The sequence below is a fragment of the Perognathus longimembris genome, chromosome 19 (genome assembly GCF_023159225.1).
Source record: "Perognathus longimembris pacificus isolate PPM17 chromosome 19, ASM2315922v1, whole genome shotgun sequence".
In the NCBI taxonomy this organism is placed as follows: Eukaryota; Metazoa; Chordata; class Mammalia; order Rodentia; family Heteromyidae; genus Perognathus; species Perognathus longimembris.
Genome location: NC_063179.1, coordinates 31,957,309 through 31,980,456, shown reverse-complemented (window position 1 = coordinate 31,980,456; position 23,148 = coordinate 31,957,309). Strand labels below are relative to the sequence as shown.

The 23,148-nt window shown below is 42.4% G+C and overlaps 1 long non-coding RNA gene across 1 annotated transcript; it reads left to right on the top strand.

The window, feature by feature from the left end:
* Positions 1–941: 941 nt before the first annotated feature.
* Positions 942–22,646, top strand: LOC125367452. Its single transcript, XR_007214089.1, has 3 exons — positions 942–952; positions 1,180–1,184; positions 22,519–22,646. It is a non-coding gene; the product is annotated as an uncharacterized LOC125367452 (long non-coding RNA).
* Positions 22,647–23,148: the final 502 nt, after the last annotated feature.

The following is a 23,148-nucleotide window of genomic DNA, read 5'->3' as shown; positions in this document are numbered from 1 at the left end:
TCCACCAAGGACAGTCACTTTACATGTGACACCTGCTGCTTTTAGCTTAAGGCTCACATGGGAGTTGATCTCTAGGAAACTATTTATTCAGCTTGCTGGAGACTGATGTCTTTTGTGCTACTGATCTATATTTGGAGAGTACTAAAAGCAGCAAAGAATAGAAGTAAAGGAAGAGAAACAGATTTTATAACTGTCAAATAGTGAAGCAGGTAAAGGTTGTTTTCAGAATGTTACTCAAAGCAGCCAGGCCTGGGATGTCCAAGGGTTACCCCTGTGCTCTCAGACTTACTTCTACTCCCGTTTGGCAGGCTCACAATCCCTGGCTCATATGGAACTTGAGTCTTGAGCAAGCCAAATACTCCTTGGGCAAAACAACCTTGGAATTGCCAAGTAGATGAATCAGGTGTGCTAATATTTTCTTCCACCCTCTTTTTATTAGTTAAGTTCTTTTTCTGAGGGAAAGGTCTTGTGTTTTTGCCCAAGACCAGCCTTAGACCAAGCTCCTTCTAATATATACCTCCTGAATAGCAAGAATCAGATGTGGACTGCCACATGCAGCTAAATTATTGAGATGAGGTCTCAGTGTCATTTTTCCTGAATTGTCCTTCAGCCAAAATCCTCCTTGCCTCCATCTCTCTCATAGTTAGGCCCGCCATCATCTGTTGGTATCTGTTGAAGGAAGCAGCTCCCACTGCCAATGCACTCCTAGCTGACTAAAGCTGCAAAAATCTCCACAGGCAGAAAAGGTCATGTGGAGCTTCATTCTTCTCTCCACACTGCCTGCAGCACAGCACCCAAACAGAGATAACTTCTCTCCAGCTGTTTAGAGGCTGAGCCTGGCCCTCTAAAGCTGGGGAAGTCACTGCTTTGTACCTCAGAGTCACACCAGCATCTTGGTTTTCACTAAGGAGTGGACCCAGTCCCTGAAACACTGGAAAAGAAAAAGGAAGTAGTCTGTGCTCTGCCCACTTTTGAGGCCAACAAACTTCCTCTTTCTCTTCTTCCTTCGTGCAGAGCATATGATGGACACGTTAGCACCAGCAGTAACACAGTCAGATCCACAGAGGAGAAATGGTGCTCCACCCACATGGTTTTTCATATCAGTGGGAAGGGAAATGTGTATATGTATATGTAGACATAATGGAATCCGGAGGGTGAAGTGCCAAGATTGTGAGTGAGTGAGTGTGTGTGTGTGTGTGTGTGTGTGTGTGTGTGTCAGTCCTGAGGCTTAAGCTCAGGGCCTAAGTGCTGTCACTAAGATATTGTATCCAAAGCTGGAGCTCTACCACTTGAATCACACTTCTACTTCCAACTTTTTTTCTTTTCTTTTTCTTTTCTTTTTTTTTTTTTTTTTTTTTTTGGTCAGTCCTGGACCTTGGACTCAGGGCCTGAGCACTGTCTCTGGCTTCTTTTTGCTCAAGGCTAGCACTCTGCCATTTGAGCCACAGTGCCACTTCTGGCCATTTTATGTATATGTGGTGCTGGAGAATCGAACCCCGGGCTTCATGTATACGAGGCACGCACTCTTGCCACTAGGCTATATCCCCAGCCCTACTTCCAACTTTTTGATGTTTAAGTCACAATCCTCATATCTCAGCCTCTTGAGTAGTTAGGATTAAAGGAATGAGCCACCAACCCTAAGCTGAGACAAGCACTTTCTGTGGAGTAGATCATAACCCCATACACAGTGATGTGTAATGGCAAAACAAGATTCTCTTCTCAAATCTTTCCTTCCTATCCTATCCACAATGAAAAGTAACTTGGTGGGAAGAACTATTTAATTTTCAAAGATTCAAAGTTTTATATTTAAAAAATCCACAACATTAGAAAATTATGCTTTGGGGGGCGGGAATGAAAAACTAAGTTAAAAGGACCCAACTCAAAGATCAGGACAGATAATTCCCATAGTCACCGAAGGGCCAGACTTCTTTCTGCTATAGCTGCTCTCTGTCTGCAGGAACATCTAAATGTGCTAGTGACAATGACTAGGAGGCCAAGGGGATTAAAACCGGGATCCATCTTCAAACCTCTAAGATGGGTAAAGGTTTAAAGATAAATTCCCCTACTTCCTTACCTCCTAGTAGAACAATTGCGGGATTTGCTCTCAAAGCTTTTCAGAGAGCCCGTCTCCCACCTTTCAGTAGGAAGGAACCCTGGTCACTCTGATATGAACTGCTCATTATTGCAATCCCAACTTGTTTTCCCTTTCATATCTCACTGGCTATTCAATCACCATGTTTGTGAGCATCACCTCACAGATAATCTGAAATGTCTTCATTTTTGGATTATCTTTCAAGGAGCTTCAGCAAAGACAGAACACACACACACACACACACTTGAGATTGTTTAGACACTAAGGAAGTTGATTTGAGCATTAGCAATGAGCAGTGAGTTCAAAGCCAGCCTCATCTACAAAGCTAGGTCTTGTCTAAAGTATAAAAATAAAAATTTAACATCTGAGATTGTGTTCAGAAGCTGCATGTAGAGTCATACAGATCTCCTGTGGGGTGACCCCAGATGTTTGTTAAAGCAGCACTGGATTTTCCAGCAGTTGGAAAATTCCAATGTCATTTCTCCAGGGCTTTCACAGACCCCGGGAAAAACAGGTGGACTGGCTAGCTGAGAATAGCCTGTAGCTAGTCCACATGGAGAAAGAGTTCAGGTAAAACATCTCCAGCATGGAGGGTGGTGGAGTGATATTTAAACTCTGTTTGATTAGACAGGAGAACCCTAGAGAGGTCTGCATAGGATAAATACTCTGGACTTTGTGCTAGTCTTTATTATGACTTTAACTTGGTTAATGCCATAGGTTTTATAGGCCATTGCTTAACATTGGAAGACAGAAAACACATCAAGTATGCAGAAAGCTTGTGCAACCTTTCTGCAGAAGGCAGCAGAGGAGGAAAATCAGAATGAGGTCTGACAGGCCAGACCATGCTGGAGCAAACTTGGAGATACTACTTCCAGTAATTGTGTGTGCATACACTGCCTGACAGAGTGTGCTGTGAACTCTTGCCACAAGAGCCAGCTTAGCAGAACCAAGACAGAAAGAGACCTTGGAGGCCAGCCAGGAAGCAGTCTGGTACTTTCAGCCTAAATGGTGTGGAAGGAAGGCCCAGAAAGCGGAAAATACACATACCTTAGCTCTACATTGGATCAGAAAGCCACTGGAAAACAAAAACTCCTAAGACTCACTAGTTAGTCCCTAGAATAATGAAGGTGTGCATTAGAAAGTTACCTCTGGCTTCTGTTAAACTGTCTTCAGATTTTTAAGGAATCAGAGTAGATAGGAAAGCTTTCAAAAAGAACATAGAATTTCAAGTAGGCAGTTCCAACCCCATTTACAAGAATGGTAAACAAAACAAAACAATGAAACACCTAGCCTGAGCCCTCTGCCATGGTCCTGGGCCTGAAATTCTAGGAAGGTATCCATCCCATCATAAAGGGGAAAGCCCCACAATTTTTTCTGGAACAACATTATAAGGAAACATGAACTCTTTTCTTCTAAGTAATTTACACTATCACAGCCAGGCATATTGGGTCTTGCCTATCTGTAATCTCAGCACTTAAGAGACCCAGGAAAGAGAGCATAAGTTCAAGGCCTTTCTGGTATATATAGTGAGGCCCTGTCTCAAAAACAAACAAACAAACAAGCAAACAAAAACCCCAAGAAACCAAAACAAAAGCCAAACTCCAAGCAGGCACAGCGAATATACAGTGTGGCTAACACATGTGCCACCTGCTACATTTTAAGTACGTTTCCAAAATGGAGACTTGTTGTTTTGTCATCTTTATGAACTTCAGGGACTCTGGGTATATCTAGTATTTTGTTTGCCATTCTATTCTGCTCCTGGCCAGGAGGATTATATCAGCAGACTTCCAGGTATTCTGGCTTCCATCTTCTAATGGAAAACCTGGAGGGAGGCCAGAGAGTGACAGGGAGAGGGAAAGGGGAGAGCAGAAAAGGGAGAGTGAGGCTGCTTATTTTTCTGGACTCTCCACAAAGATACCTCAGGATGGCTATGTACTCACCAAAGCTTATTACTTCTTTCATGGGGGTTTATAAGCCCCCCTAGATTTCTGCCAGCCTAAATTTCTTCCTTAATCGTTGGGGTTCCTCTACTTCTTTATATTGGTCTTTTTGTAAATGAATCTCCTTTGAATTATTTCACTCTGTATATACCATCTGCTTCCAGTTGAAGCCCTAGGTGCCACCATGGCGGGAAGTAGAGTAGGAATGAACTAGCCAGGGTGGCCACGGGAGCGGTGTGAAGATGATGTGGTGTGTACCTGAGCTGCTCACAGATTTGGCAAGAGCTGGCAGCCAACAGGCAGACCACCAGCCCAAGACCACAGAAGTAGCATTGACAACACTTTTCCTTCCAACCATATAGATGCAGAAGAGCCAATCCCTGAGGACAAGGAAGGCACAGTCACCGATGAGAACAGGGGCTCACCCATCCACACGGCCAAAGGTCCACTTCAAATATGTGAGCCAACAAAAACAAATATTTTGGCTCAAATATTTTGTCGGCTCGAGCCAACAAAAACACATTATTCTTCTGCTTACACTTCTTCCTTCTGTCTCTCAGGAGTTCCTTCTCTCTCTCAGGAGCATCAGGAGGGGCCATGAAGGACTCAGGGTGGGACTGGATCCACTTCCAATGGAGAGATTTAGAATTTTCTCCCAGAAAGCAAACTCACATGGCTCCTTGAAAATCTTGGAATGTCTTTAAATTGCAAAGCAAAATAACCTCAGGAGTCTAGTCTGGGTGACAGAAAAACAGTGCCCCTGTTGAAGATTATCTATTTGTCCTCTGGGAATAGACCCATGGAGAGAAGAGGGCATATCATAGTGACAAGAAAGCATTGACCAGCCAGAAGAGCCCAGCAAGGGAGGAAAGGCTGCACTGAAGCTGGTTATAAGGAGCTGTCTATTCACTCCCTGGGCATCCACTAATATGAGTGGATTTGAAGAAGGGTATGAGTTTCTTTTGGGTCTTTGCAAAGCTCTTGTAGGCTGAGCTAAGGACTTGTGGAGGGTAGCAATCTCCAGAAGGTGAAACATGACCAATGAGCAAACTGTGACTCACCCAAGACGCTCCCCAGCCACAGGCCGATCTGTAAGCAGTTGAGACACTACCTAAGGTTTCCTAGGAAGGTGTGGTAGAGGGGCTTAGTGGGAACAAAGTCTCTCCCGGTGATCACATAAGAGATTATTCTCGCTTACAGAAATGCAAACAAAACTCATTCCCATAAGCTGACTGTACACAGCCCAGCCATGTGAAAAAGGGTTGGCTTCTATATATGGACACGACAGAAAGATAACTGGGGAGAAAGGAATGATGGGAAAGAAACAGATGCTAATAAATTGCCCATTTATCCAAAGGACACACTAGAGTAGAGGTCAGAAAGAAAATAGAAAAGAAATCCCCCTCAACTGACATCAAACTTTCTTGAGAATCTCATTGAAACCTTAAGATCCCTCAACTCTACCTTCTAGACTGAGCATCGCCAAAACTTAGTCATTCAATCACTTGCTAGCCAACCTTTCTGCGTAAAAGTTGTGCTTTCTAAAGTCTTCACTGACAGTTTCTACCAAGAAAATTTGATAGTATGTATCTGTCAAATCATAAGTTTACCACTTGGCCAACTTTAATATTTTAATTAAGAAGCTAAAGCCTTAGCTGTGCACCAGTGATTCATATCTGTTATTCTCATTACTCAGAAAACTGAGATCTGAGGATTTGGGTTCAAAGATGGCCTGGGCAAAAAAGTCCTTGACTGTCTCCAATTAACCAGCTAAAAGCCAGACTAAAGGTGTGGCTCAAGTGGTAGAGCAACCTCTTCTCTTCCCTCTCATGAGCAAGAAAGCAGAGGAAAAGTGAAGCCCTGACTTCATCTCATGATACTGACACACGCATAAAAAAATTAAAGCGTTGCCATTTTTTATAGTTTCACACATTTCTGTGACATTTGCATTGGAGATCTGTCAGGGAATGAAATTTTCCCAGTGGCTAAAAAGAATAATATAGTAATAATAATAGTAACTAACTTTTAAGCATTGGCTTTTTCACAACAACCATGCCCATTTTCCAGGTTATAAAACCAAGGCTAGGGGCTGGGGATATGGCCTAGTGGCAAGAGAGCTTGCCTTATATACATGAGGCCCTGGGTTCGATTCCCCAGCACCACATATACAGAAAACGGCCAGAAGTGGCGCTGTGGCTCAAGTGGCAGAGTGCTAGCCTTGAGCAAAAAGGAAGCCAGGGACAGAGCTCAGGCCCTGAGTCCAAGGCCCAGGACTGGCCAAAAATAATAATAATAATAATAAAACCAAGGCTAAGAGAGTTTAGTTTGCTTGTAGGTGGACAGCTGAGATAGGAAGAGTGGAGTCCTACAGTGGAAGCTCTTAGTCATGCAGCTCCACAGCAGAGGAGCTGTCTGCTCCATACTTCACCTAGCCTGTGGCACATTAGAAGACAGTGCCTAAAAATACTGTGACCATAGAGGGAAATGACAGGCATCTTGCACATATATTTCATGGAAACTTCGGGAAACAAAATTAGGGAGAATGAAGTACCACCTACAATATGTCCACCCAAAATGCTGAACTAAGTCTACCTTAAGAATAAAGGTAGTAGCAACTTCTGATAACAAGAAAACTATTATCTGAAAATTGTTATCTGAAATGCAATAAAACTGAACTCTGAGCTACTAAAATAATTAGAGGGGATATAATTTAAAAAGTACAACCAAAACAAAATGGCCTATGGCAAGAGCTGCTTTAAAACTTTTTAAAAGAGCCTTTATCATTTCAAACAAGCTCTTATGACAAGTTTTTTTTTTGTATTTTTCTGTATTTTTGTAGCTTCCTGTATTTTATTTCCAGAAATTTCCATGAGGTTCATGAGCCAAGGGCCCGGCATTTTCCTCCATTATCATGACACTTCCAGGCATAGTCCTCTAATCTTATGCCCGGTAGGTGAGAGTGTGGGTCAAACAGCGAGTCAGGAAAAGAAATGACCACCAGAGGGGTGCATGCCCTCGGGCCTTGTCCCTTCCTTTGGTAGTACATTTTGGATGTCATTTTAGTTTATTTTATTTTTGTCTTGAACAAAATATACTCATTACCTCATTACCTGAGAAACCGAATGGATTATTAAATGAGTAAGTGATCTTAATTGGGATGAATTAAGCAAGGGGAAAATCATAATAAAAGCAGATGGAAATATTTAAGAATTAATATTTAAGAATGGCCAAAAGTGAGCTGTGAATTTCTGGGAGAAAAAAAAAAAAACTATCTTTCCACTAATTTTTCCATTGGGAATTTTTTTTAAACAATGCTAGGAGGAATAATCTAGGAATTATAGGCATTTTGTGTAGACAAAGAACATCAATATATCTCAAATTCTTTTTACTAGGAGTTAACGCTTCTTCAGGGCTATACTGTTTTTTTAAGAGTTAAATTGCACAGGTGGAAATATTCCTTTCTTCGAATCCCAGAAGAAGAGAAAAAAAGGACACTTGCTTTCTAGTGTCCTGGACCAATTTCCGAAACCCAACATAAATTTCTCTCTTTCCTTCTTAACTACCTAGTTTGAATCTCCCCCCCTACCCCCGGCCCCACCCAACACCCTCTAACTATTCTTCTGCCTCAAGGAAGTCAAAAGGAACTAGGGATGTTAGAAGCTGGGTCTTTCCATCTCATTTATATAAAATTGGTAAACCAAGAAATTGTACAAGAAATCATTTATAAAGAACTAGAAGCCATAGTGTATTCAACCATAAATCATTATCAGACTTTTAATTTTTTTTGCCAGTCCTCTGGGTCCAGGCTCTGTCTCTAAGCCTCTTTGTGCTCAAGGCTAGCACTCTACCACTTGAGCCAAAGAGTCATTTCAGGCTTTTTTTTTTTTTCTGAGTAGTTTATTGGAGATAAGAGTCTCAAAGAGGGGCTGGGAATATGGCCTAGTGGCAAGAGTGCTCGCTTATATACATGAAGCCCGGGGTTCAATTCCCCAGCACCATATATACAGAAAACAGCCAGAAGAAAACGCTGGGGCTCAAGTGGCAGAGTGCTAGCCTTGAGCAAAAAGAAGCCAGGGACAGTGCTCAGGCTCTGAGTCCAAGCCCCAGGACTGGCAAAAAAAAAAAAAAAAAATGCTGGAGTCTCAAGGACTTTCCTCCCTGGGCTGTCTTTGAACCATGATCCTCAGATCTCAGCTTCCTGAGTAGCTAGGATTACAGGTGTGAGCCACTGGTGACTGGCTTTATCAGACTTTTAAGCCCCTTAAAATATAAATCACGTCTAGTCTAATAAGAAAAACAGAAGAGGTGTGCCTGGTTGTTTATATAGGTATAACAAGAACATTCATTTATGATGAGGCCTTTCTTAATTTTTCTCTTCTAGAAGCTATCCTAAGGAAGCTCAGCTGGACATTCTTTTTTTAAGTCTTCATGGTTGTCTATCCTGAGGTGGAATCTCTGGGGCCAATCTGAAGAGCTTGTCTGCACCAAATGTCATCTTCAGTGCCTGTCACAAGTAAATACCTCTGTTCCCGAGATTTCCAAAACATCCACGAGGTTCTGAGACACAAACTGGCCTGTGTCTTATTGCAGCCTTCAGGACAGCATTGGAGAAAAACACAAGCTATCTGCAGATGATAAAGATTTTAACAGCAGAGGCAAATTGATTACAGATGACTTTCAAAGCAAAAGGCCTGAGAAGAACTCCTATCAAGAACACAGTGACTGAGAGAGAGCTTTGGTTGTTTCTATGGCATGCAAGGTAAAGATAATAAGGCCATCCCAGAAAATTTTTAGACCAAATGTTTGTAAGGACAGTGATGAGCCAATTTTCAAAGTCAGTCCATGTTAAATCTGATATAATAAATATGAATGAATGCGTGTTTTATATATAACAACTTTACAATGTGATGTCTGTGCTATACCATGGGCATATGAAGCATACATTATGACTGTACCTGGAGTGCACTAAAAATAAACAAAGAGACTAAGTCAGAATGTAGTGACTACTTTAATGAAACTTCACATTGGTACACCTAATATGTACCCTCAATTAAAAACTACTGGCCAAGAAGATGCCATTTTTAATATTAAGAAGTAAGATCATAATCAAGTTTTAAAGAATAAGTCAGATGATGAGCAATAACAATCCTCTATTGTTATTGACTTCCATTATCAAAGAACCACAAGTCTGATTAATATGAGAAATTCATTGGAACCATTATTTCCAAGTTTTCCTGAGGTTCAAACATATGAGGGTATTGAAAAATATTCCAGGCCATCTCAAGAAAGACACAATGTCTACAGTATTATATTAATAACATTTTACTAATACAAATTTAACAGAATAACCTATTATATATCTTTTTAACTGTTATTATAAAGTCGATGTACAGAGGAGTTACAGTTACAAAAGTCAAGTAAATGGTACATTTCTTTTTGGACTATGTCACCTCTTTCCTTGCTGTCTCCCAGTTTTTCCCCTCCTGTTCCTACCCACAAATTGTATAGTTCATTTTCAATATAGTGTCTACTGAGTACCACTGCTGCATTTGTTCACCCTTTGTCCCTCCAAAGACAGATAAATGAACAAACAAGACAAAAAGATAAGAAAACAACAAAGAAAAATCCTCTTAACCTGTTATATTAATAATAGTCATCTATACAAATTTAACAAATCTGACATACCTAAAGAGAAGAGCATATTACCTTTTCTGTGAGATGAATAACAAATCCCCAAAGCTCAAATATTATTCATATTGCCTAAAAATAAATGCAAAACACAATTTGTGCTTTGATTGTATGCTGCAAAGCAATTAATATAAAAGTGGAATGAATTGAGTGCTGCATTAAAGCCCATGAGCTGTCATTAGAGGGCACCACAAACAGATTTCAAAACAAATCCCCAGGACCTTGTCTTTTTCGATTCAGCTTCAACTGTAGCATTTGCCTTTGTGAATGGTAAGAAGGTACATCTCCTTGAGACTGAGCAGCTTTCACCTCTCATATCGAGTTTCCACAACAACTTCATGGATACAAATCTTTCAGGGGATTTCTGCCAACGGTGGAGATGTAGAAGGTAACATTAGAAGGTTCCTTTTGTGCAACATTAAACCAGACCCTAGGATCTGAAATCTCCTCTCTCATTTCTAGTATTTTTATTTTTGTGCCTTCTATCTCCTTTTTCTGTTTATCTTTTCTTTCTTTTTTGTAGGGGGTGGTGGTGGTACTCAAAAGGCCTCTGGCCTTTTTTTTCTTTCACTGTTTCTAGTAGAATCTTGAATTTTTTTGTGCAGGCAGGCCCACAATCATTTTATTTGTGCTTCCAGTATAGCCAGGCATACAAGTGTATGCCACCATACCCAGTTTTTCATTAGTTGAGATAGGATCATAGGAACTTTTTTCCTGAGTTGGCCTCAAACCATGATCTTTCCAAGATTTCCAACTCCTGAATATTTAGGATTACAAGGATGAGCACTGTATTTGGCCTTTTTTTTTTTCTTAGCCTATCAATGTTATTGATACTTAAGAAAAATTATTTTGTTGATTTTTCTCTGTTGATTTCCTATTTTCTGTTCTTTTATTTCTGTTCTATTCTTAATTATTTCTTTTACTTTGCTTATTTGGGGTTTGTCTTTTAAATGGTTTCATTAGCATGTATTAACTATACATATTAGTGGGATTCAGGGTGATATTTCATACAGGCATAGGGGGTGCACTGACCAAATCAAAGCTTCCATTTTTGTACCCTTTTCCTTTCAATGCCCTCTCTTATTGCTAGTAATCCCAATTCTACATTCAAATTTACTTTCTTAGCTACTAAATGAGAAAACAGCATTTAACCCTTTGCTCCTTTGGTTTTATGTTTTCTTGGACTATTGATCTCTTTACCTTTAGTTAATACCTCTTTTTATCTCTGATAATTTTCCTTTCTGTAAAGAAACAGCACCACGATAGGTGTCTTTATAGTAACAGTGTGTATCAAGCAGCCAGGAAATAAGACCATCACTGAGAGAGGGGTGTATTCATCAGATTCATTTCTTGCTATCTACCATGATCAACTGGGTTTAGGTCAAGCAAACAAGAACTGTTTCTTCAGGTGATAAAAAAGATTGGAGTCTGAAATGCAAAGCCTGACATCAGTAAAGGGGAAAATCCTATACCCTTAATTCCATATTTGCTGAATTATTTCAGAACGAATGAGACAGCATGACATTTCATCCTCTAATAATCCAACATACATTCAAACAACAACACCAATAACAAGAAGTTAAGGCCGTTCTATGATATAACTACACCACCATTATCATACCTAGCAGTTAATGATAGCTCTCTAATCCACTCTAATAGCCAGCTGTGCTTTAATCTCCCTTAGCTCTCCCTTCCAGATACTTTATCCACCTTTGTTCTGCTCTGATCCCTGAAAAACTGACTTTTACACACTGCCACAGCTAGACTTCCAATCAGAGCCAGCCAATGAGAAGGGTTCACAAGCCCTAAAGGCCAATGAGGACCATCAGCAAGATGCACTGGGTGGGAGCCTAGGTGATTTCTCTCTATGACTTCCTATCAGATTATTGGTGTGGTATTGGTTACTTGATAGGTAGCACTTTGTTCAACAGTTCTAGTTGCTCTAGGCTCTCATCCCAGCCTGGTGAAGGAGTAGATACAACTTCCCTATTATGCTACCAGTGCTTCAGCACCCTCCCTACTGCTTCCTTTAGCCCTTCTTATGTCTATCAATAGTCTCTTCATTAAATGATTCATGATTCAGTTCTTTCCAGTTTGCCATCTACTTCCTGTGGGGACCATGCCTGCTATCTGAATAGTCACGAGGCCCACTGAGTTTCTTAAGCTTTATCTTTTTCAACCAAAATCCAATCAAATGCTCTGTATTAAATTTGTTTCTGCCTATTTAGTCTCTCTTTTCTTTGTTGCCCTTGTCTGTTTTTTTTTCTTTAATCTTTTTAAGGTCATGCCAATTGTCATATAGAAGTCCCACATCCAAAAACCACATCTGTTTTCAGATACTGTCACAATTTGGTCCTTTATTTTTATTACTTATTATTGGTGGAACCTAATCAGGTCTTTATGTTGACCATAATTCAGGTTCTAATATATAACTTATAAAGCATTATTACCTCAGGAGTCACATAGCATTAGTAGTAAGAAAATCAGCTAATACTGAAGTGCCAGACTTTGAAGTCAGGCCCCACTTTACCACGTGAACCCCACTTTACCAAGTGAACCTGAGATAAGCAGGCCCTGTGAGCAGACCCAGGACAAGCCCATTAGGGCCCAGTCGGTCTAGAACTCTAACCACTGGGAATGCTTAACTCTAATCATCCCTAGAATTGAACCCTGAGCCAATCAGATTTGTACCTGTATCCTAATCTTGCTTGCTTGAACAGCTGATTGTTGTAACTTTGTTCTTTGCCTTTATAAGCCCTGTGTAATCACAGCTTGAGGCTCCCTCCTAACCTCCGCTGTGTCGGTGGGTAGGACAAGGCCCGAGTTGCAGCTCACTTAAATAAAGCCTTGCCTTGCTTTTGCATTTCAGAATGTCTGAGTCTTGGTGGTCTTCTTGGTGGTGGTCTTGCGACTTGGCACAACATTTGGGGTTTTGTCCGGGATGGCCCCAGAGACCCCCGAGACCCCAGACTCCGAAGGTAAGAAAATAGTGCTGTTCATTCTGTGTGTCTGTGTAATTTGTAGTTTTGTTTTCTGTTTTGAACAGCCACCTGAATCTGAACCTGTAGGTAGTGAAGGACCAGTCAGAGTGGACATGCTCGTATGGGCAGTCCTGGAGGACTTGGGGGAACACCTCAAGCCCTCCACAGGGGGCTAAGGCTTCCCACTACCACCCTGAACCTGAAGGACTGGACCAGGAGGCCTTTCTAACGGGAGCCCGTCCAGTCCACTCTATATTTGGGGTTGTCTGGTCCGCTCCTACACAGGAACAGGAGAGAGAGAGCCTCAAGACTGTGTGGTCTGCCCCCTCACAGGGGCAGGAGAGACACAGTGAGACTGTGTGGTCTGCCCCCTCACAGGGGCAGGAAAGACACAGTGAGACTGTGTGGTCTGCCCCCTCACAGGGGCAGGAGAGACACAGTCGAACCTGTAAGCCACATCTCCCTAAGTCTGTCTGTAAGTGTTGTCTGGTCTTTGTGCCTGTGATTATTTTTGTGTGTTTCTTTCTTGCGCTGTGCCTGACTGACAAACGGATGATGGGGAACGTTCCTTCCACTCCCCTGGACTTGACTTTAGCTCACTGGAAAGATGTACAGGTAACAGCCCACAATCAGTCAATCAGTGAGAATGTCTGCAAAAAAGAACTCTAGGGGGACCCCCACCCAGCCTTCTTAAGCAGAAAATTGTTTGGTGTGCTAAAATGTTTTACTAAGACTAAAAATGTTTTACCAAAACTATCAAGCCCTGGAAAATGAGGCTGGAGAATGCTAAAATCATTTGTTAAAGGTTTTTGTCTTAAAATGTACGGCCGATGCTTATTCTGCACGCTTTAAGATCTTTTGAAAATGTATGTGTGTGTGTATGTGTGAGTGTGAACATGTTCAAGACTGCAGTATGTTGCAAAACTAAGTTTAAGTTTAAAGTCAAAGGGTCATCAAGTTTGGGCATTACCAAATGCTTTAAAGGATTTCTCAGGGTTCTTTAATTAAAATTTAAAAAAAAAATCAGAGCTACATGTCAGAAATTTGGATTTAAAAGGATATATATATATATATATATATATATATATATTAAACTAATGGGGATAGAAGTAAACTCTCATTAACTCTATGTATGGAGGAAGAAATGGCAAAATGGGCCAATGTTTCTCACTAATATATTGGAAAGCTGAATGGATAAGTATTTCTAATTGTAATTCTTGCATTAAGGAAAAATTCAAAGGTCTTCATGCCATGCAGTAACTGGGACTGAAGAAAAAAAAAAGGCTCTTTTGAAACAAGCAGCCTGTAGGCAAAGGGTGGCACCTGGTTTCAGAATGCCTGTGAGCTTCAGTTTTTCCGATGCAGATAAAAGCTAAAATGTTGTGTTAGTGTTAAAAAGGCTTTGGAAATCAAGAATACATTTCTAGATAAGAAATTTGGAAGTAAAATTTTCCTAAATAATTATTGCAAAGTGAGAAAAGGAGAATTATGGCTACCAAAATGTTTAATTGCCATTCCAGCTTCTTTGTAGGTTTTTTGTAACCGTTTCCAGCAGGCCCACAGAGAAGCACAGGTGATTCCTACAAGTTTGTCGAGATCTAATACTGACCCTTAATAAGTTCCAGGTAAGAGAGCATGCTTAAAAACTACTTCTGTGTGGACCACCTTGTTGCTTCTAATTGGAGTAAAGTGGCCCCTTATAAGACTCACTGATCTGAATCTGCGGTTCGAAGCCAGCCCGGGCAAAGAAAGGTCCCTGTGAGAGACTTGTCTCTAATCAGCCAGCAGAGTGCTGGGAACGGAGTTGTGTGGAGCTCAAAGTGGTAGGGTGCTAGTCTTTAGCTGAAGAGCTGGGGGACAGTGCTCAGACCCTGAGTCCAAGTCCAGTGGAAAGTCACTCCTCCTGGGACAAAAGTGATGGAGCATCCAGAGGCAGTAAGCCACTGCTTGGATGGCAGAGAGGGTGTCAGATCCTAGAGTCACTCCTGTTTGGCCTTTCAAAAGTTAATCAAAGCCGGGAAGTCCTAGAATAGTTCATAAGCAGGCCTTTCCAATGCCCATGTCTGTCTACTGGGCAGGAACTTGCCAGTCATCTGTGATAGTGGTTAGTAAGGGTAAGTTTGTCAAATGAGAGGATAGATTAAAATCTCACCCCCCCCCCCACCCCGGGCTGGGGATATAGCCTAGTGGCAAGAGTGCCTGCCTCGGATACACGAGGCCCTAGGTTCGATTCCCCAGCACCACATATACAGAAAACGGCCAGAAGCGGCACTGTGGCTCAAGTGGCAGAGTGCTAGCCTTGAGCAGGAAGAAGCCAGGGACAGTGCTCAGGCCCTGAGTCCAAGGCCCAGGACTGGCCAAAAATAAAAAAAAAAATAAATAAAATAAAATAAAATAAAATCTCAACCCCCTGCATTTACTCAAAGCTCTGACTGGCAGTGAGAATTTTAAGCTGATACATCTGTTTAGGAAAGAAAGCTTGTAGACCTGAGATTGTGTCCTTATTGTGATCTGTTAAAGCCTGCAAAGGGAACTTTTTAGGTCATCAGAGATCAGTTCCCCAGCCAGTCAGGAAAATGCTTTTACAAACTAGAATGTTAAAAGGCACAAATTTGTAAACCTGAAGTCACCCATCTGGGCTTCATATTAAAAGAGAGCAAGCGTTGGCTGTCAGATGCACATAGACTGTGCTGAAAATCCCTGTGCCTAAATCAGCCAGACAAGTCAGAGTTCTGGGAACAGACTTTAGTAGACCCAGGGCCATGAGCTTTGCCTCCTGTACCAGTATTCCCAAGAAGGCTTGGAGTGGATAAAGAAAATTCCCATTGCCCACAAAACCCCTGGACAGAAAAGGAAACAATGACTGGTGGAAAACTTGTGAAGGGAAACTTATCCTGCCACAAGGGCTGGGTAAGGGGATCCTTAAGAGAATCCACTGAGTTTCTCACATGGGAACCTGAAAAATGCAGGACTTGCTCCGACACTCCAAAGTGAAAATTAGAAAGGAGATCAACTTATTGAAGATATTGTTAAAAATTGCAAGGCCTGTCAGCTTACCAATGCCCCCAATCAACAGATTACTAAAGGAGCTCGCCTCTGTGGAAATAGGCCAGGCATGTATTGGGAAGTAGATTTCACAGAAATTAAACCTGGAAAATTTGGATACAAATATTTGCTAGTTTTTGTAGACAACCTTTTCAGGATGGGTTGAAGCTTATCCAACAAAGCATGAGACTGCGAATATAGTGGCTAAGAAGATCCTGGAAGAAATCCTACCCAGATATGGCTTCCCATCTACCATTGGGTCAGACAACGGACAGGCTTTTGTCTCAAAAGTAAGTCAGGGAATAGCCGCAGCACTGGGGACGGATTGGAAATTGCGTGGTGCTTATAGACCCCAGAGTTCAGGACAGGTAGAGAAAATGAATCGGACTCTAAAAGAGACCTTAACTAAACTGGCCTTAGAGACTGGCGCAGACTGGGTATCACTCCTTCCTTTTGCTCTGCTTAGAGTAAGAAATTCTCCCTATCAGCTTGGCTTTACTCCTTTTGAAATAATGTACAGGTACCCCCGCCCATTATCCCTAGCCTTCAGACTGAATTGCTTGCTGATTTGGATGATGCTGAATTTTTGTGTAAACTCGATTATTTGCAGCTCGTGCACAAGAATGCGACCCCAACTTAAGGCATTATATGATTCTGCTTCTGTCCCTACCCCCCATTTATTCAGACCAGGGGACTGAAATCCTTAGAACCACTGAGGAAGGAACCCTAGACGGCATCACCACTTGGGTTCATTGCTTCCACGCCAGGCCAGCTGACCCCTTTGCCCTGGATGACGACTACCGTGGTGGATGGGAGGTCTCCAAACACCCAACTCAGCCACTTCGCCTTCACCTCAAGAAAAGAAAGTTAGACTGAATATTGTTATAATTTTCTTTTTGCCTTCTTTCCTTACTACCATGGCTAGTGTTGATGTTATTTTGGCAGCTCACTCCAAAGTGAGGTGACCCCCTTATTTTAGGTAGTTTTGGGCTTGCTCAGGAATACGGGTATAGCCACCCCACCCTTAGAGCACAGCTGAGAAGTTTATGTATTATTTTGTTGCTTACATTTGGATACTAAACACTATACAGCTAATGGTATGTCTGTATAGCTGAAAGTTAATTTTCAGTTTGCAGTAATCCTGCAGTCCCTTGGTGAAGTAGACTAAGGTTATAGGTTCCTGGCTAGGTAAGGTCAACGCCCCTGAGTCAGCCTGAAGAAGTTACAGAAGATGGATGATCTTCACCCATCAGCCCCCCTTTAAAACCGAGGGACCAGAGTTGTTTTTGGGAAGATGAGGCAGGATAAACTAGAGGCTTGCAAAACAGAGGTCCAGAGACTGTACTTGTGAGAAATGGTGACAGGCCCTTTGGTTACTACATTGGGCCCTATTGGCCCATGCCTTACCTCTATATCATCCCCTAGACATACAAGCCATTGAAATGGACAGAATGGAGCCATGATTGGCTCCCAAGGTACCAAAAAGAAAAAGGGGGAAATGAAGTGCCAGACTTTGAAGTCGGGCCCCACTTTACCACGTGAACCCCACTTTACCACGTGAACCTGAGATAAGCAGGCCCTGTGAGCAGACCCAGGACAAGCCTATTAGGGCCCAGTCGGTCTAGAACTCTAACCACTGGGAATGCTTAACTCTAATCATCCCTAGAATCGAACCCTGAGCCAATCAGATTTGTACCTGTATCCTAATCTTGCTTGCTTGAACAGCTGATTGTTGTAACTTTGTTCTTTGCCTTTATAAGCCCTGTGTAATCACAGCTTGAGGCTCCCTCCTAACCTCCGCTGTGTCGGTGGGTAGGACGAGGCCCGAGTTGCAGCTCGCTTAAATAAAGCCTTGCCTTGCTTTTGCATTTCAGAATGTCTGAGTCTCGGTGGTCTTCTTGGTGGTGGTCTTGTGACTTTGCACAACAATACATTCAAATGCCAAATGAGTATAGCCATGTTTTGCAACTGTAAAAAGTACCCTCCTCTTCATCCCCACATATTTGCTAATTTTGAGTGGATTTATTAATAAGTAATATGGAGGTGATACTAAGATGCCATATCAATATCTGGCTCTGAACTGTCTGCTTATAGCATCAATTTGCTCCTCACCAAACTGTCAGTATATCATGCAAATAATACATTTTTATTTTTATAACTACTTCTATGCTTATTAGCTACTATCATTCTGTATAGACAAGCTTCCCTAAATATCAGAAGCTGTTTGTTTCTTTGCTAATTGCAGTTGCTATAGTAAAAATAGGATCAAATCTAATGTTTCCCCATTTCATTCCTCATTCAGAAATTAGGTAATCATTGAAATGCTATCAGTGGTACAACTGTCTATATTGCATTTTGTTGATGTAGTTAGAAAGCTGTGTGCAATTTAGCTTGAATTGATTATCAGGAAAATTGAATGCTATACTTTTTTATACACAGCCTACTCAGTTCTGTATGCCTCTTCTACCTTTGATAATTACTGCAAAAATGTCCTGAACAGCCCTAATTATTTTTACTGTTTTAGCTAATAGAAACAGACCTCCAGTAGCACAAACTCTGGGAAGAAAAACCATTATGAGTAGCTGGTAATTACACCACAATCAGATTGTGCAGGAGCACTCAAAATGCATTCCAAGGGGTTAGCATCTCATGTGTGGTATCTATTAGCTTCACAAATGTTTGATCCTGAGGTTCTTGATGCTCAACTCTGTCATTCTGTTGTTTACTTGACATGTTTCCTGCAATAAGCCATTTTGCTCCTGTAAGTGCTTCTGTCTGGAAGAAATAATGGATTTTTTAAAAGCTAAGTGGTAAAGATTTCTGGGTTCTTGTTTAGGTTTTTAAAAGCAATTATTGGGGCCTGGGCCATCCATTATCTGTAAGCATTCCTTGTCTTAGCCACTCCATGTGTGGTGGTTATAGGATTTGCTACAGGTAGCAGCAGTCATTCACCAAGCTTTTGGCAATAATATTCCTTGGTAGTCAGCATTCCTAGCTCACTTGCCCTGGGCTTTTCTCTGCAGCCCTCACTTCCTAGTATCTGTTCCTCCAAAACAAACACCAAAGGAGATACAAAATCAATTGTAAGGAAAAGGCGAGTACAACCTCTCATAAACAAAGGCCTTCCTCAACAAGGCCAGCAGCAATTACCTGGAATTCCTAACATCCCCTGATCATCACAAAGAAAACCTCTTCCTACAGCTGATGAACTCTTTACAGCCATTAAGAAAACCCAGTGAGTCATATGTGCCCACAGCATCTGGAGTGTAAAGTGAACAGAAAGTTGTGATATGGTCTGCAAGCTGCTGGATTACTTGCTTTCAGATCCCCTCCATTCCTTCTGTGGTTCCTAACCATCTACCATTCAAGGTTTTTTAAATTTTTTTATTAATGTGCATCAAATTGCTATAAACGTAGTGTCTTAAAACACCATACATTTATAATCTCATAGTCTGATAAATCAAAAATCTGACCATGTTCCTAACTGATTCTCCGCCCAAGATTTCATGAAGTATAATCCAGTCAGCTGGGATCTTGTTTGGAGGCTCTGGGTGAGAACCCCATTCCTATCTTGTTCAGGTTTGCTGGTAGAATTCTGGTTTCTGACAGCTGGAAGACATACAGCCCTCTCTTTCTGACCAGTGGGAGATTAGGTGTTTCTTTGCCACTGACTGGAGGATTTGCCACCAAAGGAAAGTATGACTTCAGCTCAAAGATGAGGTGGATTACAGCCCTGGGGAAGTGAATCATCACTTGAGGTCAGTGTATAGCATCCATATCTTTCTTTTTCTTTCTGTCTGTCTTTTCTTTCTGTCTGTCTTTTCTTTCTTTCTTTTGTTCTTTCTCTTCTTCCTCCCTCCTTCCCTTCCCTTCCCTTCCTTTCCCTTCCCTTCCTTTCTCTCCCTTCTTTCCTTCCTTCCTTCCTTCCTTCCTTCCTTCCTTCCTTCCTGTTAGGTCCTCTCTGAGGGCTCCATGTAGATGCCCCCACCTCATTAGTCTCCACCCAGTTACCTGGGTAACCTGCAGACCTGGAGGCAGTTACCTCCCCTTTCCCTGAGGTCACATCCTAATCCACCTGGCCACACCCCTTGCCCCTGCCCTAGATATTGCTGGGTGGGGGTTTCTCTCTCTCTCTCTCTCTCTCTCCCTTCTCTCCAGCCACGGATCATCTTGGCCACAGGCCAGCTGTTCGGTAATAAACTTTCTTTCCTGCCTGAATACCGCATGGCGTTCTCCTTTACCAGCTACCTACTTTAAAAACCTAACATATATGGTGCCATGACTCAGATGGGGCTTAAGAGTCAGGACAGGCAGAATTCCCATCTATTTTTCTTCTTTTTCTGGGAGTACCCCAGTCCTGACGGCCCTTTTTCCGCGAACCGAACTGCTGCGAATTGCCACGCAGCACTTTTCACTAATACCATTGCTGGCCTCCACATCCACCTCCACCTCCACACCACTTGTCTACCCTGGTGAGTGAAACTGCTGCTGCGCGGGTTCTCTGCCGCTCCGTCCGCCGCTTCTGCCGCTTCTGCCGGGTAAGCTCATCCACTCACCAGGCGCCTCCCTCCCATGCTTTTTGGGTTTTGCATCACAGTCACACCCGAGCCGGGACCCTGCTAGCACGCCTCTTGACAGTGCAGCGAGGCCTGCTCGAAATACTCAAACAGATACAGTTTTGGCCACTGCAATGGTAAATGGTCAGAAGTCACTTATATTCAGGCTCTCTTTTTCTCTTTTCCTCTCTCTCTTCCTTTTTCTCCCTTTCTCATCTGCCTACTTACTTGCTTACTTTATAAAAACTCCAAGTCGTACCATCCTGATAACGTGCCTTGCTCACAAAGCTGCCTCTTTTCACAGACCTCCGATACTGAGGCTTGACCACCAATGTGCTTTGTCAGCAAAGATACCTAAAAGTTCTTTTCTCTAGCATTGACCACGTGGTGGATATTGGGTTTAACAGGCACCAGCTCAGGCGCCATTATGCCATGCCACGTGTTCTCTATTAGTGTGTTTGTGTCCTCCTGCCACCCCCCTCAACATGGCATCCCACTGGAGTTTATCAAAATATGGTTTCTCCATTTTATAATCTGAAAATTGTTGTTTGCTAGCAAAATTGTCTTTCTAACCGACCATGTGGTTTTAAAATATTGGGCAAAAAACAATGTCATTTACTATTGGAATTCCAAAAGACTCTACTGCTAAAATTCATTTTTGCATGCTGTAAAACCTATGTGCACAGTGTGTATGTCTGTGTAAATGTCATTTGTTAGTATGTCCATCTAGCTATATATCTGTGCTAAAACTCATCACATCGACTGAGTTTTGTCATTGCAGAATTCTGGCAAGTATTTGGTCAATTCTTGACAAGGTACAGGTAAGCTCTAGTCCCCTTGGTCTCCTTGTTGTTTTAATTGGAAATCAAAAAGGGCTTTTGTGGGCTGGGAATATGGCCTAGTGGCAAGAGTGCTTGCCTCCTACACATGAAGCTCTCGGTTCAATTCCCCAGCACCACATATATGGAAAACAGCCAGAAGGGGCGCTATGGCTCAGGTGGCAGAGTGCTAGCCTTGAGCGGGAAGAAGCCAGGGGTGGTGCTCAGGCCCTGAGTCCAAGGCCCAGGACTGGCAAAAAAAAAAAAAAAAAAAAAAGGGCTTTTGTGGCAAAGACACCTTGGATTGCAGTTCAAAGCCAGCCCGGGCAGAAAATATCTCTCAAACTCCATCTCCCAGCTAACCAGCAAAGAGCCAGGCTGGAAGCATGGCTGAAGAGACTTATCTCTAACCAGCCAAATGCTGGAAGTGGAGCTGTGGCTCAAGTGGTAGAGTACTAGCCTCGAGCAGAAGTGCTCAGGGACAGTGCCCAGGCCCTGAGTTCAACCGCTGTGAATGTCAATGGGGGCAAGCCATCCCAGCAACAGCACCTAGACCCCTGGAACTCAGCCAGTTCCGGGAACAAGGATCATGGAGTGGAGTAAGAGGAGAATGATCACATCCTAAATGGAGTCACTTTGTCTCGCCCTTTCAAAATTAATCAGAGCCAGGGGATCAAGAGATAGTAGCTTGTCCATCTAATGTCCATACCTGAGTATAGGAACTAACCAAGTCATCCAATTTTTAATTTTGTGCCCTAAGCCCTTCCTTTTGCCTTAATTTTTTTTTGTCCAGCCCTGCCTCATGAGACTTCTTCCAGGCTTCATTCAAGGACTGGCATCTACCACCAAGGGACCCTGCTGCTCGCCTTCTCCAGGAGAGGCCACATTTCTGCCTTTTACCCCTAATGCCGACGCCCCTTGCCAGCAGGAAGCAGCCAGAGAGAGTCTTCACCCTTTTTCATAACTATTAAAAGGCTGGAATGTTAGGTCCTCTCCCTGAGGGCTCCATGTAGATGCCCCCACCTCATTAAGTCTCCACCCAGTTACCTGGGTAACCTGCAGACCTGGAGGCAGTTACCTCCCCTTTCCCTGAGGTCACATCCTAATCCACCTGGCCACACCCCTTGCCCCTGCCCTAGATATAAGGCAGGGCTGGGTGGGGGTTTCTCTCTCTCTCTCTCTCTCCCTTCTCTCCGGCCATGGATCATCTTGGCCACAGGCCAGCAGTTCGGTAATAAACTTTCTTTCCTGCCTGAATACCACGTGGCATTCTCCTTTACCGGCTACCTACTTTAAAAACCTAACACTTCCTTCCTTCCTTTTTTCCTTCCTTCCTCCCTTCCTCCCTCCCTCCCTCCATTTCTTCCCCTCTCATGCTAAAGATTATATACATAGCAGCCGGCGCTGGTGGCTGATACCTATAATTCTAGGTACTCAGGAGTCTGAGATCTGAGGATTGCAGTTCAAAGCCAGCCTAGGCAGGAAAGTCCATGAGACTCTTATCTCCAATTAACCACTCAAAAACCGAAAATGGTGCTGTGGCTCAAGTGGTAGTATGCTAGCCTTGAGCACAAAGAGGCTCAGGAACAGCGCTCAGGCTCTGAATTCAAGCCCCATAACTGACAAAAAATAATAAATTAATTAAGATTATAGTTAGGGCCTCAAGAATACCAAACATATGTTTTTTCATGAACTCTAGTCCTTTGGCACGAGTTCTTTCTTGTAGAAGATGTAAGCCTGACAAGGATGTAAGTTTGGTAAGCTGCACACTACAGACCAAATCTGGCTGTCACTTGTTTTAGAATTGCCCTTCAAGCTAAATAGTTTTTGCAGTTGTGTGGTTATAGTTTAAAGGCTAATGTAGTGTTATATTTCAATTTTTATGCCTAGCCAGAATAGGTTAAAATATTTAACTACCTTGCCCTTTACAATTCTTTTTTGTCATTGTTGTGTCTCCTGTGTAGCCCAGACTGACCTCAAGTTTGCTATCTTCTAGCTCCAACATCCTGAATGCTAGGATTATAGCAC